The sequence below is a fragment of the Rattus rattus genome, chromosome 1 (genome assembly GCF_011064425.1).
Source record: "Rattus rattus isolate New Zealand chromosome 1, Rrattus_CSIRO_v1, whole genome shotgun sequence".
NCBI classification, from domain to species: Eukaryota; Metazoa; Chordata; class Mammalia; order Rodentia; family Muridae; genus Rattus; species Rattus rattus.
The window spans coordinates 55320052-55336403 of record NC_046154.1 but is presented as its reverse complement, the minus strand read 5'-3'; the positions used below and the strand labels follow the sequence as shown (position 1 = coordinate 55336403).

At 42.0% G+C, this 16352-nt stretch overlaps 1 protein-coding gene across 4 annotated transcripts in view; it reads left to right on the top strand.

The window, feature by feature from the left end:
* The first annotated feature begins 2415 nt into the window (after positions 1–2415).
* The window catches only part of Atg4c (autophagy related 4C cysteine peptidase), a 72545-nt gene continuing 58608 nt past the window's right edge, over positions 2416–16352 (top strand). Inside the window, exons 1-2 of one of the 4 annotated variants that reach the window (XM_032901784.1) lie at positions 2419–2690; positions 3577–3666. The gene's annotated coding sequence lies outside the window, so the exon portion shown is untranslated. Of the gene's footprint in view, positions 2691–3576; positions 3667–12012; positions 12449–16352 lie in introns of those variants that run through there. The other 3 variants (XM_032901786.1, XM_032901783.1, XM_032901785.1) reach the window with 3 other exon arrangements.

The window sequence follows — 16352 nt, the reverse complement described above, 5'->3', positions numbered from 1 at the left end:
TGTCTGTCTGTCCAGTTTTGACTCTTGTGTATATGGCAACTGGCTGAAGTAGACAAGGACACGTCTACAGGAGAGACTACTGCTGGGAGCCGCAGCTCTAAGAACCTCTTAAAAAGCAGTCCGTTAATTAAGTTATGCTTTTTTTAACCTTCCCTCTGTGTCCATTTACACAAAATAACATTCAAACTGCTTTAGAAATAAGTCTACCAGAAATGCAGCATCTTTCAAAAGCTTCCTTAATATCACTGTAACTTCGTGTTTATTTAGCCACAAACACCAGTGACTCCCATTCCTCCTAACTCTAGCACATCAGCATTCCCACCCAGTCGCTCCTGGAAATGTTCTCCCCCCACTGCAGCTCCCATTTGGTGTATGAGTCTGAAAAGCAGCAGACTCTTTTCCATGATCATAGATTTTAAATATTTACTTGCTTGTACTGCATAATTTAGCACGCCGGGTTGGAAAGCGGTTTATATGGTAGCTGACTCCTTGCCAGTGTTAGAGAATAGAAAGTCCCTCTGTGGCTCCTGTGTGAAGTTGTAAAGATGTAAGGCATTCTCATTTCCTTTCTTAGTCAATTAAAGTTAGTTTTACCACAAATCTACAGAAAGTCTCTGCTTGTGGTGTACATATAATATACCATAATTTTCTGTGGTTACCATAGAAATCCAAGCCCTGGTTCTCATGGTTCGTTAATATAGTATGCCAAAAAATTAAAATACAGCCTTTTTGGTAGTACACCTGTGATGGTAAACCTTGGTGGTCAATTTGTCTACATCTAGAATTACTTCAGACTAAAATTGCTGGGCACTGTGGTGAGTTTTCTTTTTTTATTTATTTATTATATACGAGTACACTGTAGCTGTCTTCAGACACACCAGAAGAGGGCATCAGATCTCATTACAGATTGTTGTGAGCCACCATGTGGTTGCTGGGAATTGAACTCACAACCTTTGGAAGAGCAGTTAGTGCTCTTAACCACTGAGCCATCTACCTCTCCAGCCTGTGAGGGCTTTTCTTAATCAGATTATTTGAAGTAGAAAGACCCACCCTAAATTTAGACCACTATTATTTTGGTCGCCGCCCAAATAAAAAGGAAGGAAGCTGTTCTATGTCCATCCCCCCCACCCCACTCTGTTTGCTGGCAAGTTCATTTATCCTGTAGCTGCCAGTACTAAATCCAACTTCTTTGGAACTGAAAGGAAGACAGCACTCCAGCAATCTTCTAGGATCCCAGTGCTAGACTGGGACTTCTGAGACCTCTAGCCTCATGGACCAAGTAACTACCAGAGTCTCGGCCTTTCCAATATGAGACAGCCATTGTTGAATGACTTGGACGACATCCTGTAAGCAAGTCTAATAAATACCCTTCTAATATATACTCATTCTATCAGTTCTGTTCCTTTAGAGAACCCTCATATAAGTCCTTACAGAAGTTATGAAAAGGCACGGCACAGCTTGTGAGATTTGTGTTATCTTGTCTAAGTCATCAGAAAGTGTTCTGCATTTCAAAATATAAAACAAACTATTCAAGCAGACAAAGGAGCAGATACGTTGTTATCTTGCTAATAAATGCTGGTCCTGTCTTGTCATACCCCTCTATTGATTATTTAGACTGTCTCACGTGGCTGGTGAATAACTTGCTCTAGTAATTATAGGCAACTGTTTTCATGAGAATAACGGTAAAAATAATTTTCCCAGTGTCATAGCACAGATCTCCTTTTCCAACATTAGGTGGTTGAGAAAAGATAGAGTTCTGAGCCAGCCTGGCCATATTGCAAGATCCTATCTTAAAACAAAACACCACTCAATTCTTGTCGTGAAGCACAGTTAAAATTCAAAGAACATATTTTGTATTCCAGAAGGCTTTCATTCTCTCGCTGTTTAACTGTCGGGTAGCAGAGATTGTTGATCTTTTTCCTTGTAGTTTCTGCTCTTATTTCTTATGCATTGCTCCAACAGTCTGCATTACTGAAAACGATATATTAGTAGAATTACATTTTGTTAGCATTTGCTATTTCTCTCCCCATTTCTTTTTTTTTTTCTCTTTTTTTTTTCGGAGCTGGGGACCGAACCCAGGGCCTTGCGCTTGCTAGGCAAGCGCTCTACCACTAAGCTAAATCCCCAACCCCTCTCTCCCCATTTCTTAAAAGGCAGGTCCTGTACTACAATTCTTGACAAAAATTTGAATGTGAAAACTGAATGCACACGTCCCTAGATGCTCCACCTGGATGTAATCAATACCCCTACCACAGCTTGCCTCGGAGTAGATGTGGGTTTGGTCCTAAGGACCCAGAGCTCTGTGCATGCTGGATCTTGTAGTCCGAGACCGCAGGCGCTCACGGTGCGTGGCGGCTGGTAGCTGAAGTGCAGTAGTTACAGCTACGAGGGACAGCTGTAACACAGGCCTGCCGCTCACAAATACACGGCGCTAGGCTCTGAGTTTGCAGCCTGGGAGCTTAGGGTCTCGGACAGGGCTGTCTTCAGGACCGCGGCCTACGGAGGCTTCGGAGTCCTGTGCTACGGTGGCCGCGCAGGGCCGCGTGCCGCAGGTCCCGCGGTGCGTACGCGCTGTTCCGAGCGGCTGCTGGAGCCTGAGCGTGTGCTGGTGTGCGGACTCCTGCGTAGCAGTACAGTTATTCAGTCCTGTGTCGCCGAGGGGATCGCTTGAGGCTGGCGGAGTGGAGAAGGTTGGAGCTTGGTGTTTGTAGTCTCCGAATGGCCGGTTCTGGGGGGGCCCTGCCCTAGGTGCAGACTCGTGGCCAACCGTCTAGGTTCCTGGAGGGTTTTGGAGCTTCCTCCTGCGGGTTATCTTCTGACTCCTCCTCGCCCTTTGAACTGTTAAGCCTTCCAGTGGCCAGCTGTTCTGTCCTTCTTGACCAGGAGAGGTTTCTCCCAAGCTGCCTTATCCCATTGACTCTTCCTGTGCCACTGATCTTCACTGCTCAGTTTCTCTTCATTTAAAACAAAAAGTGTATGTGTGTGGGAAATGTTAGATCTCAATCTGTTCATTTGTAGCCCCATTGCCCCTTTGGTTGTTTGTAACCGCAATCTGTAGCACTAGATACCGTGGCTGTACTAATACTGCTGACTTCATAGTCTGGCTTTTGCTCATTCTCACACCCACATCTGAGGGATTTTGAAATTGGAAACTCAGAATTCAATCTTCCGTGCGATGACCCGACGTCACTGGGGTCAGCTAAGCGTGACTCTGCTTGAGTTTATATTTCTCAGGGTTTTTGTCTTATATTTTTGTTTTTTATTGATTACTTTACCACATGGGGTTCGTCGCGACCTCGGAGCTAAGTATTGTGTTATGGCTTTTTAATATTTGAATTACTTAGGTGAAGATTTCCTTCTGTTTGTTTACCTTTCCTGACCTTACATTCCCTCAGGAGTTGGGAATTGATTTCGTGTCAGCTGATAGCAGATAGACACAAAGGAGAGATCTTTGCTGCCCTGTTTTTGTGGTTTTTAATTAGATTATGAGTCTTTTGAAGTGCCCAGAGGGATTGGAAAGGCTTTGAAATGTATTTTCTGAGTTTCAAATTATAAAGCTTTTATTTTTCCAAACAGGGAAGAGTCCAAATTAGTGTAGTGTCATAAGCTAATTGACTGGTTCACCTGCCGTAAGAATTTGACAACTGAAGTTACCAACCGGGCATTGTGAGTAAAATGAGTTTAAGGGCACTTAATTAATTAATCTATAAAATGGAATGCATATATGTTTTTAAAAGAATGTTTTGCTATGTGAGTGTTTTTCTACACATATGTCTGTTCATTGTGTGTGTGCCTGGTGCCCCCTGAAGTCAGAAGAGGGCACCTGATCCTAGGAACTGGAGTTGCAGATGATTGTGAGCCACCATGTGGGTGCTGGGAATCGAACCAAGGTCATCTATAAAAATACAAAATTAGCCAATGCTGGTAACCACTGAGCCAACTCTTCAGCCCCAATGCTGATATGTTGAAAAATGTTTTGTGAAACTCTTTTTTTGAAGCTTTGTTCTTAATAGTTTGATAGCATTGGTAAACATTTTTATATTACTATTTACTAGTTATACACAGAGATATTTTGTGTCTTATTTTCTGGGAACCCTATAATTTAAGTAATTTAAGTGACTTTCACAGCTCCCCTTCTAATTATGGTGTTACAGTGTTTCGAATGCTGTTTTGCTTTGCTTTAAAACTGTCTAACTGCAACCTGAGCTGACTGCAACTGTCTTCCCTCCTCAGTGTCCAGAGTGCTGGGTTTATAGGCCTGTGTCTAGTGTCATTCTTCTTTAAGAGATACAATTTATAACTATCAAAAAGATTAAAACATATACTCCTGAGTTAGGATTATTTCTAATCAATCTGAAATACTTTCAGTTATGTTTATAGATGTATATTATTTTAGAACTGGTGCATGCCTGTAATTCCGCCTTTCAGGAGGCTGAGGAAGGAGGGGTTCCATGGATTTGAGGCCAGGCTGGGGTACATAGTTTGTTCTAGGTCAGCTTGGGCCATAGAGTGAAACTCTGCCTCCGACCATAACAAAACAATTAAACCCTAAACCGCCAAACCAAAAGAGAAAAAAAAAATGACCTCCACAAAAAACCAAAACCCAACAAAATTCATTTTCAGAATTCATCCATTCATAAAATTCTTTATTGGAAAAAAGGTAAGAAGCTACACAACTACATAATTTTAAAAATCTGTTTTTCTGAGAGTTTTGAGTTTCAAGTTGACGTTTTCCTGAGACTTCAGTCATTTCCTAGGCAGTTATTGGGTTCTTACTATTTAATGAAATGATGACATTTATTGGTCAGATCGCCTTGCCTCCATGGCTCATCTATTGTATGATTTCAAAGCATTATCGCCACATTCTGTGAGCTCAGTGAGCTATCATTTTTGATGTCTTGCAAATGGAGAAACTAAAGCTCAAAGAGTTTAAGTCCAATTCTTTTTATTTTTATTTTTTATTTTTTAAATATGTATGTGTACACTATAGCTGTCTTCGGACACACCAGAAGAGGGCATCAGATCCCATTACAGATCCCATGTGGTTGCTGGGGATTGAACTCAGGACCTTTGGAACAATAGTCAGTGCTCTTAACCACTGAGCCATCTCTCCAGCCCCAAGTCCAGTTCTTTTTGATGCTTCTCAATGCACCAAAGCTGCAAAGACTTGTTCGTTATCTTGGGATGCACAAAGAGCATTGGTTCAGCAAATATGTGCTCAGTGGTCATTCTATATCTATCCATTTCTATCTTTCTGTTTATATATTCATTTATCTGTTATGTATCTCTTCATCCATATTTAACTCCATGTATCCTTCCATCTATATAGCTATCATCTACCATCCTGTGACAGGGTTTCATCTATCTTAAGTAGTGGGCAGAGATTGCTTTAAGTTATGAGGAGAGTGATTTCAGGTGGAAGCATTAAGTGAACAAATCTTTAGAGATTTTAGCTGAATTGTGGAGGCTAGAGATTCGAAAGACACCAGTGTCGACCGCCTTGTGTCGTCAGCTGTCATGCACGTAGCAGGTACACAATGTCTGCATTCAAAGAAAACTCTTTTCAGTGAGTGAGAGACAAGACTCAGATGTGAAGTGCTGAGCTGCACACTTCCCAAGGATTACATCGAGAATGGAAGGAATCCGAGAGCTGTTGGTGACCTGCACCGTGTGTTTGCCATTGAGTTGTGGGCTGGGCTAGCAGCTTACAGACCAGGATGGCTGGTTGGCAGCTTTGAAGACGTAGACCAGGAAGGTGGCTTGGAGATTCACCTGTTTCTGATCAAATCATAGGATTTACATAATTGTCAGAATTTACTATTTTATGAGTTACCGTCAATTAAACAGGCTATGATTGTCGACTATATGATATGTTTTGGTTTCAGAGTTAAGTTGCAAGATTCTGTTACCAGAATTTATGTCATTAGGTATTTCTTATGTTGGAAAGTGAGCTGAGCCTTATAACCACTTTATTTTTATTTTTAGGACTATTTATGAATCCATTGTAGTCTTTATCTCACATATAGCTTTTATTTATTAACTAGGCATTCTTCTAGGTCACAGTGTAGCGAGTGCCTAGTTTCTATTGCTGTGACAAAACACCATGACCAGAAGCAAGTTGGAGAGGAAAGGGCTTACCTGACTTACAGTTCTACATTGTTGTCTATCTTTAGCAGAATCTGGAGGCAGGAAATGATGCAGAGGCCATGAAGGAGTGCTGCTTTCTGCGGTGCTCATTATACCTGGTCCAGTCGGCTTCCTTGTAGAACCAAGGACCCCTAACCTCGGGATGGCACCACCCACGGTGGACTGGGACCTCCCCCATCAGTTACTAATTAAGAAAATGCCTCGTAGCGGGATCTTATGGAGGCATCTTCTCAATTGAGGTCCCCTCTCTTCAGATAACTCCAGCTTGTGTCAAGTTGACATAAAACCAGCCAGCACAGTGAGTAGTCTATCAAAATCAAAATGTCTGTGTAATAGAGAGGGCAGGCGTACACCAGAGAGTCACATTTGAAGTTACAGCTGTGTCAAGTGCTCTTACAAAAGGACCTGAAGGTGGGAGAGCCCAGTAAGGAGAGAGTTGGGATAGCCTACTTGCGGATGAGACAACCTGGAGAAGGGTAGTCAGGGCAGAAGCCAGTGGATGTGAGAGGTGAGGGAGACGATGACGTCAGTGACTACCCCTTGGCAGTTAGCTATAAGACAAAGGTCTTGTGCACGGTGGGCGGTGGTGAATTCTTTGAGATAGAGATCAGTGAAAGATCGGGTTTTTAGGAATAAACCTTTGCTATTGATATTTTTATTGTGACAGTGATGTTATAGATTAATGTTTTTACTTAAATGTTTTTCTTGTATGTCATTGCTTTTGTGTGTGTGTGTGTGTGTGTGTGTGTGTGTGTGTGTGTGTGTGTGTGTGTGTGTAAGATAATGTCTCACTATGTAGCCTGGAATTTACTGTGTAAACTGGAATCGCTTCAAGCCCATACAGATCGGCCTGCCTCTGCTTCCTGAGTTTAGTATATTAGAATAATGGAATGTCACTCAGATTCTTTTGGTATTTTTATCCTTGAAGGCAAAAGCGGGGAGCTATAGATGAAAGAATCTGGAAATATGTCAGCACCTGTTTTGAATTTGCATGTGACATAGTAAAACCATTTACAATAGTTTGAGTGCAGTGGTTTGAATGTAAATCCCCTCCCTCAGCACTCCCCTCCCCGCCAAGGCTTATAGGGAGTGCATCATTTGAAAGGATTAGACACAAGGCCTTGTTAAAGTAGGTGTGGCCTCATTAGAGGATTTGTGTCCCTGAGGGTAGGCTTTGAGGTTTCCAATGCTCAAGCCTGGCCTGGTGTTTCTCTCTCTGCCTGAGGATCCAGATGTAGAACTCTCAGCTACCTCTCAGTACCATGTCTGCCTGTGTGTCGCCATGCTTCCCACATGAAAATAATGGATCAAACCTCTGAAAACATAGGCCATCCCCAATTAACTGTTTTTGTTTATAAAAGTTGCTGTGGTCATGGTGTCTCTTCCCAACAATAAATCCTAACTAAGACACTGAGTGGTACCTTATTAAATAACCTTTTTACTTTTTTGTGTTGAGATTTGGCAGTAAATAGGGCATCTGGCTAAATTCTGACTTCACTTTGGTTCTTATATGAATACACATGTACATAGAACCTTTTTCCTTCAGGACCTCTCAAGTGTGTGCTTTTTGATGGGTCCTGAGTCAGTACAGTCAGTTTTGAGTTCATATTTCGCATCGTGGTAATGTAGAGGGGTAGTGTGGAGTATATTACAGAGTAATTGGGCTTGGAGTCAGTATAGTTGAATTGAGCGTCTCTTGTTACGTACCAGAGTACAGCCATACAGAGTTGTGCAGAAGAGCTTAGACACTGAGACTAGTAGAGCTGGCCTTATCCTTGTCATAAGGTCAGGAGAGCTGCTGTGCGCCCAGGCTCCCCAGCGTCCCTGGTGCAGTTTTGGTGATTGTTATTAGCGTGCATATTCTGAGATCATGTGACTTTGGTGACAGTGCTTCAGCTGTATTGCTTGGCAGTTGGTATTTGGCTTTGGAGAAAACGTTATCTAATTTAGCCTTTTCTATTCATTATGGTCCTGAGATGACTTAGCACAGGGTTCTCAGGCAAGTGTTGGATTGGTTTGTGATTACTTATCAATTGTTAGAATTGTCATTCCCGTAAGTCCTCATGGGTAGTGGAGGAAGCAGTTAAGCCGCTGTAAGGTCAACCTAACGTCTACCTTTTCCTCGAAGCCCAGGCTTAGGTTGTTAGCTTGAGCACTAGCCCTCACTGGAGCTTTGTTATTGTGGATTCGCTTTCAGTATTTCCACATTCACAGATGCTCCTTTCTTACTGGGCTGTTCGGAAGTAAGATGACACCATTATGACACATCCCTTCTAAATGTTTCCTCAGGCAGATTTGATAATGAGGTCATTTTCTTATGACCAAGCCACCATTAATACACCACAGAACCTTAACCTTCATGTTATCTATCGTATCATCAATATTCAAAACCCCGACTTTTCCCAAACAGGACAACAATATTACTATACCTTAATCTAGTTATACTTCATGGAATATATTGAGTTGTCATATTTCTGTTTTCTTTTCTCTTTGTCCTTTACTTTTGCAGTGCTAGAACCCAGACCTAGGGCATCTGGCCTGCTCGTGTGGGCAGTTGCTCTTCCATTAGCTTCTCCTCTCTCTTTTTTTCTTTTGCAGAGAACATCTCCTCCTCTCCTGCTCCCTCCCTCCTTCCCTCTGTCCTTACCTTAAAAGGCAATTGGTATTTTTTGAATACAAACCAAATTATTTTTGCAGAGTACCTCACAGAATCAATAGGTCTGATCCCCTCCAATCAATTAGGTTCTGGGTGTCTTGGTTAGTTTTATTGTGGCCTGGGAAGAGGAACCTCAGTTGAGTTGCCGTCAACAGACTGCCCTATGGGCACGTGTAGGAGGTATATCTTTGATTGATGACTGATGTGGGAGGCCATCCCACTGGGCAGTGCTACTGTGGGCGGGTATTTGTGTGTTGTGTAGAGAAGCAAGCCAGTACTCACTGTTCCTTCATGATTTCTGCTTTAGTTCCCACCTCCAGGTTTCGCTCCCACCTGCCCTTAGCTGCTGATTTGACTTCCCTCCATGATTTAAGAATTCTTAAAAACATTTTTGCAGCGCATTATAATCTGTTGCCGTCATTCTGTTTTTGTTTTTGTTTTCATTTTTTTTTTTTAGGTTTTTTAAACGAGTGCTTATTTGCATGTATGTCTGTGCACCATGTGCATGCAGTGTCTTCTGAGGCCAGGACAGGGTGTCAGGTCCAGTATCAGGTGTCATTCCTGACACTGGAGTTACAGATGGTTGAGAGCCATCATGTGGATGCTGGGAACCTGGCTCCTCTGGAAGAGCAGTCAGTGCTCTCTTAACCACTGAGCCATCTCTCTAGCCCCACCACCTTTTTGTTTGTTTTGATGATAAATTATCTCCGATTTGGTCCATGGCAGCCTTCAAGCTTGTTCCCATTTCCTTTGGATATGTTCTCATCGGGTGTTGAACATTTTCTTATACTTTTGCACTGTAAGATGTTCTGTGCTCATCTGGTCCAGTTTCTGCTGGAGATCTGGAATCAGCTATTTAACCATAAAGTCCTGGATTATTTACTGTGAGTTGATACTTAAGAAACCAAGATCTGGGCATTGAATATGCTACTGGTATTTTTGTTTCTAAACCTTTTAAACAGCCACTCATCTGTACTCTTTTACAATTTTTTTTTTTTTGCAGTTTTTTTTTTCTTTCCTTTTTTTTTCGGAGCTGGGGACCGAACCCAGGGCCTTGCGCTTGCTAGGCAAGTGCTCTACCACTGAGCTAAATCCCCAACCCCTCATCTGTACTCTTTTAAAAAGAAACCATGAGTTCATAGAATAGTTTCTGTTCAAGTTCAGCAAGGAAGAGTTTTCTTCACTTCTTCAGTTCATCTCTTTCTCCCATATGTTCTCGTGTGTGTGTGTGTGTGTGTGTGTGTGTGTATTTTACTATAGGGAGAATTGGGCTTCTCAACCGTATCAACATATTTGCTTATCCATTCTATTCTGTAACACACACATAAGGTTTTAAGATTACTAGCTCATCATTGTGCCCAACAACACATCTAGGAAATAAAGGTTACTTTGCCATTTTATGACCCTAGACTATTGTCTTCAAAGTTATATTCTCAATTTAAAATAGGTATCTAGTAAACTACTTTTTAATAGATTATCAAATCAGTCATTTACAAAACTACTAAAGTAGACGTTATAATGTAAACTTTATCATAGTATGTAGTTCTAGAGAATTCAGGAGCAGTTATATCCACTAAGAACATATAGCTTATAGTTGTTTTTACCTTTGTAAGGATTCAAAATTGTGGGTATCTTTCACAATTGCTGCAATATTATTTAAAAATAAGAATCATTTAAAAAACCCAGCTGTTTCTATTTGAAAGGCAAAGCGATTGAAACAATGTTCTTCTTTGGAGAGATGACACAATTCAGGCAACACTCTTTAACAATGGACACAATTGTTGAGAATACTAACACATTCCTGAGTGTTATGTGTTTTCCTGCATTATGTTCAGAATAGAAAGATGCATTTGTATGTCTTTGGTTTTTGTATCTGAACAGTGCAGTTGTAACTGTGTTTGTCCTGTGATACTGTTTGTGTGATGCTCTCACTGAGAAGGGGAAATATTTCTGCCCTGTTACACTTTGTATCCCTGTGTGATACATGACCATTTAGTATATTACCATCTAAGGAGGCAGGAGCTGAGTTTCACGGCTTGAATTATTCCCTTAGTGCTTTGCTTCTCAAATTGATTGGTGAATGAGTGAGATATTTTGTATATAAATGGTATGTAGTTACTGCCCTCAACACCTGTGAAGCTTTTCTGGGTAAAAGTGACCAATGAAAGATAATATGGGAAAGAGTATATCCATATTTCTTACAAATTTCAAACTCAATGTCTTATTTCATTAAAATTTTATTTATCATCTCTATCTATCTATCTATCTATCTATCTATCTATCTATCTATCTACGAATGAGTGTTTTGCTTGCATGCTAATCTGTGCCCTACATACATGGCTGGTGCCTTGGGAGGCCAGAATATGATGTTGGATTCCTGGGATTAGAGTTATGGATGGTCGTGAGCTGCCATGTAGCTCCTGGGTCCTCTGCAAGAGCAGCCAGTGCTCCTAACCATTGAGCTATGTCCCCAGATCCTTACTATATCTTGTTTTAAACTTAGCCTCCTCCATTTGGTTTCTTGTTTCTGTTAGTGTGAGCATTGTCCTCCTAGATGTCAGATCTTTGTGTTATTTAGGAATCTGTCTTATGTGTGCGTACCTTCGTGACCCATTCTAGCTGTATGGTCAGTTCCACCATTTCAGCTTTCTGCTAGCATCCCGTTTCTAACCCTTCATCAGTACTTTGGTCAGGCCTTCATTATTTACAGCCTTCTGATCTGTTGAAGGAACTGGGGCTCATCCATGTGGAAAAGAGAAGATTGGATGGGATTAGGTAGGGTGTTTTAAAATAATCAGCTGGAGACTGCATGTGGGGGCAGAGGCAGGTGGGGATCCTTGTGAGTAAGAGGCCAGCCTGGTCTACATAGCAAGTTCCCAGGGCAGCCAGGATTACATAGACCCTGCCTCAAAGACAGAAAACCCACCACCACCCACACAGACAACAAAACAACAAAACAAATAACCAACCCACACTAGCTGGGATTTCGAGTTGAAGAAGAATTAGTTTCTAAGGGCTGAAGCATGACCAGTTATTGGAAATCATAGGGGAGAATTCTGGTGCCATATTATGTGGTTTCTGGAGACTGAATTTGTGTTCTCATACTTGCCAGGCAAGCAATTTATGAATGGAGTCATCACCCTAGCCTACCATATACTAACTATCTTTCAAGGAAATGTAGTTGTTAAACATGAGCAAATATCCTGAAGTTAACATGAATTCTCTAGAACAGTTCACAGGAGAATGAACAGTTTAAAACAGCGTTGGGCCTTTACGGTTATAACTGTATATTGGGTTTTGTACTCATGAAGTACCTTGATCTGGAAGTTCAGTCAGAGGCTAAGGAGGTTTGGCTGGCAAGGGTGTTGCAAAGGAGGGCTCATTTCTGTGGGTTAATGCTGGGTTCTTGATTAGGGTAATGACTTGTGATAGGTGAGTGTGAACCAGAAAGCAGATTGAGGGGCTTTGCAATTTGAACGGGATCCATTTAAAGCCTTTTAGACTTCCACATTTTCTCTTTTGCTACTCCTTTCTACCAAGCATCATTGGTTAAGAGAAGTCACTGATGGGCTGGAGTGTATCACACAAGGACCAGTGATTGAGAGCTACTCATGATTTCAACGCTGTCTGGTTATTAGCTATTCTGTAAGTTCTTTTTGAGTCTGGATATTTGTGTAAGCCTCAGTTCTTACAGTGTTGATTTTTATGTACAGACTGAATATTTAACAGCTCAGCAAGCTGCATTTTAAGTATAAAATCTTCAAGTGTTTGTAGTTGACTCGAATTGATCAGAAGTTACTGAGATCCTGACATAACATTTATTAATCAAAGTGTAGCAAATACTAAGTATATATTGGAGATAAAATCAAGACAATAAGGCTATCTTCAGATAGTCCAGATATTAATAACTTCTTTTTGAGGCAGGGCTTCTCTGCATAGCCTTGGGTGTCTTTTTAATGTTTTGAAGGAAAGACGACTACTTATTCTTTTCCTTTTTAGGGTTTCTGTTATTTTCATTTTACATATATGAGTGTTTGCCTATATGTATGTATGTTTACCATGTGTGTGTGTGTGTGTGTGTGTGTGTGTGTGTGCCTCGTACTCTCAAAGGCAAAAAGAGAGCACTGGATCCCCTGGACCTTGAGTTATAGATGCCTATGAGCTGTCATGTAGGTGCTAGGAATCCAACCCAGGTCCTTTGCAAGAGCAGTGAGTGTTCTTAACTGCTGAGGCATCTCTCTAACCCCTAAGAACCCTTTACAAAGTTATTTATTTGTATTTTATGTGTATGTGTGTGTCTGCTTGTCTGTATGTGTACCACATGCACATGGCTGTAGAAGCCAGAAGAGAGCGCCATAGTCCCAGGGACTTGAGTTACAGGGTCTGGAGCTGTCCAGTGTGTGCTGGGAGCTAAGCCTGGGTGCTCTGCAAGAGCAACAAGTGCTCTTAACCACTGAGCCACCTCTTCAGCTTCCTCATTGATGTTCTTACAACAGCCTTCAAGTAAACCATTGGGTTCATTTCAGCCCATGTGTTCCACGCAGGGTGGTTATGATGAAGACTTTGCACAGTCTGTGAGCATGACGTGGACAGTGCAGCACAGGTGTGCACCTGAGCCATGACACAGGTGTGTGTGTGTGTGTGTGTGTGTGTGTGTGTGTGTGTGTGTGTGTACAGCACAGCACAGGTGTGCACCTGAGCCATGACACAGGTGTGTGTGTGTGTGTGTGTGTGTGTGTACAGCACAGCACAGGTGTGCACCTCAGCCACAAGACAGGTGTGGAAAATGAGCTTCTGCTTAGGACTCAGATTCCTCTCTACCATTTGGATTTAAGATGATGTTTGAGTATTGCATTTCATTTAGGCAATCATTATGAAAGAACTGTATCAACAAAATGTTTTTGCATGGAAGATATGAGGAACCCTCACAGTATTTACTAGATGCATTCTCGGGGCAAAGCTCTTATACTATTCATTTTGCTATTGGTCCTTCATTGTTTTCTAAGCGTGTTCTGAGAATACAGGTACTCTCTATCTTGTGTTTGGAATTTTTTCTTTTTCTTTTCTTTTAAAGTTTTGTTTTAGTGCCTTCATCTTGTCCATTAGCTCTAAGAGGAGACAGCTGCAGTAGCTATTAACACCCCTGCCTCTTTTGTGCTAAGTGTGCTGGACTCTTAGGTGTCATTTCAGGAGGATTTGCATTTTCTTGAGTTTAAGCTCAGAGCATAAAAATAGCTGACTGGCAGGTGTGGGAGGGAGTAGATGTGGGTGCAGTGTGAGTATCTCTATAAATAAAAAACGGAGATGAAGAGAGAGATCAGGGCACAGAGGTGATAGCTGAGAAGGGATTTCTGTTTATTAATAAAATACATGAGCATGAAGAGGTGGCTTCAGAGAGGAGAGCATAGACTGGCCTCGCAGAGCACTCAAGTTCTGTTCCACCACCCACCTTGGCTCACAGTCGCCTGGAACTGCAGCTCCAGGAAGATCTGGTGCCTCTGGCCTCCGCAGGCTCCTGCACCCATGTATGTGCATGCTTCCCCATATAGGCATGGGGACGGTGCTCAGTCATGTACGCATGCGCACTGGGACTGAGGTGTATTTTGCAGTCATCCAGCAATTGAGAAGTGGTTGTTATTTTGATGCTTTTTCAGACTGAGTATTTAACATCAATTGTTTAGAATAAAAATCAGTCTGACACAGGGCCAGTCAGGCCAGGCATTACACACTGGAGGGAATGAAATACACCAGAAAGGGTCTATTATCTATGCTTTCTAGGCTAATGAAATGATTTCCCCCTTCTTTAAATCAGTGTTTTAAGTAGACCAGGCCGGCCTTGAACTTAACCCAGGTGGCCTTTCTGCTTCAGCCGTCAGAGAGGCTGGCCCTCTACATGCATGAAGTTTGCACAGACTAGTTTAATTAATTTTTAAAATTGTGTCCAGACAGGGTGGCACACGCCTGTCCTCCCAGTACTCAGAAGGAGGGTGGTACATTCCAGGCTGGTTGGGCTTCCATAGTGGGACTCTTGAAACAAACAAAACCTAGGGAAGTTGCTGGGAAGGGAAATGGGGATGGCAAGAGAGTTCAGAATCTTACAATAAGACAAATATTCAATGTTTTCCTGAAAATAAAGTGTGTGTGTGTGTGTGTGTGTGTGTGTGTGCGCGCGCGCGCGCACGCGCGTGCTGAGAGTGCAGGTGACAGAAGACAACTTTGGGGAGTTGGCCTTGCGGCCTGGAGGTGAAACTTAGGTCCCCTGCTCTGCCCAGTAAGCCTCTGTACTCACTCAGCTGTCTCCTGGGCTCGGCTACCCTTATTTGAAGGTGAAACTACATTAGTGAATTAACAAAAAGATCTCAGTAATTTCCTTGAGTCTTGCCTTCCTAAATGGAAAGCACCATGTGGAAGCCAAGAGTTGGTGCTGGATTCCCTGGAACTGGAGTTAGAGATGGCTGTGAGCCACCGTGTGGGTGCTGGGAACTGCTTCACAGTAGCAGACAGTGCTCTGGAGTGCTGGAGTCATCTGTCCAACTCCTGACTGGACTAATCTTAAGAAAACTAATCGTAATAAAATGTTTAGAAAAATGAAAGAGCGGCTCTCAAGTCCTCTTACTTCAGAAGAGGGGGTTAGGAGAACATTTTTAGAGGGGAACACCTGGAGTTTGGTCTCATAAAGTTATGCCTATTTTCAAATCACAGGTATTAAATCCGTGCATATTCTGGTATGTAAAAAGAAAGAAAACAAATCTCAGTCCTCATCTCTGATGAGCGGCTGACCCAGAGTAAGGTGTGCTCAGCACATCAACGACTGCCTCTGTTGCCATAGCAGACCTTTGGGGTGTCACAGGTCCACTCAGATCAGGAGCATGAACTTAGTTTGCCCTGCTAGCAGGATGGAGAAGCTGTCCCTCAGATGGCTGGACAGACAACTGTCTCCTGACAGCAGAAACTAATCAGTTATCGGGAAGTCCCAGGTCTGCGAGGGCCTGGGGACTTAGACTTAGTCTCCCCCTGTGAGTAAATGGAGACTGAAAACACAATGATAGTACTGAGGACAAGTTCCTAAGTAACTCAGTGCTGTTGGGTCTAGAGATTAGAACTATTTATTTGCACATGAAAGCAAACCATTTATTCAGTTAATCTTAACCAGAGTATATCAAGAAGGAAGCACATTTAAATATCTTAAATATTTTTTACTTTAAACATGGTCCGTGTTCAACTATAATTTTTTCTTAGGTTCTGACCATGCTTCTACTTTAGGAAGAAGTTATTTCTAATGGCGTGAAATGCAAGATTTATAAAGAGCGAGCACAGAATTGTAAGAATAATTAGTGGGAAATGACTGAAGGTCCTAAAGTATATGACACTAGCTATACATCAGCTTCCGGTATTCTGTTTCTTCCCAAGTTCATATAGGGAGACCTTGGGAAATCCTCAGCAGGATACTTTGCAAAAACCACCTATATATACATAGTGTTTAGCTTTTACTGTTCTTGATTCAATTTGGAACTCAAATTCTCTCCAATCCATTATTACCATTTTTTTT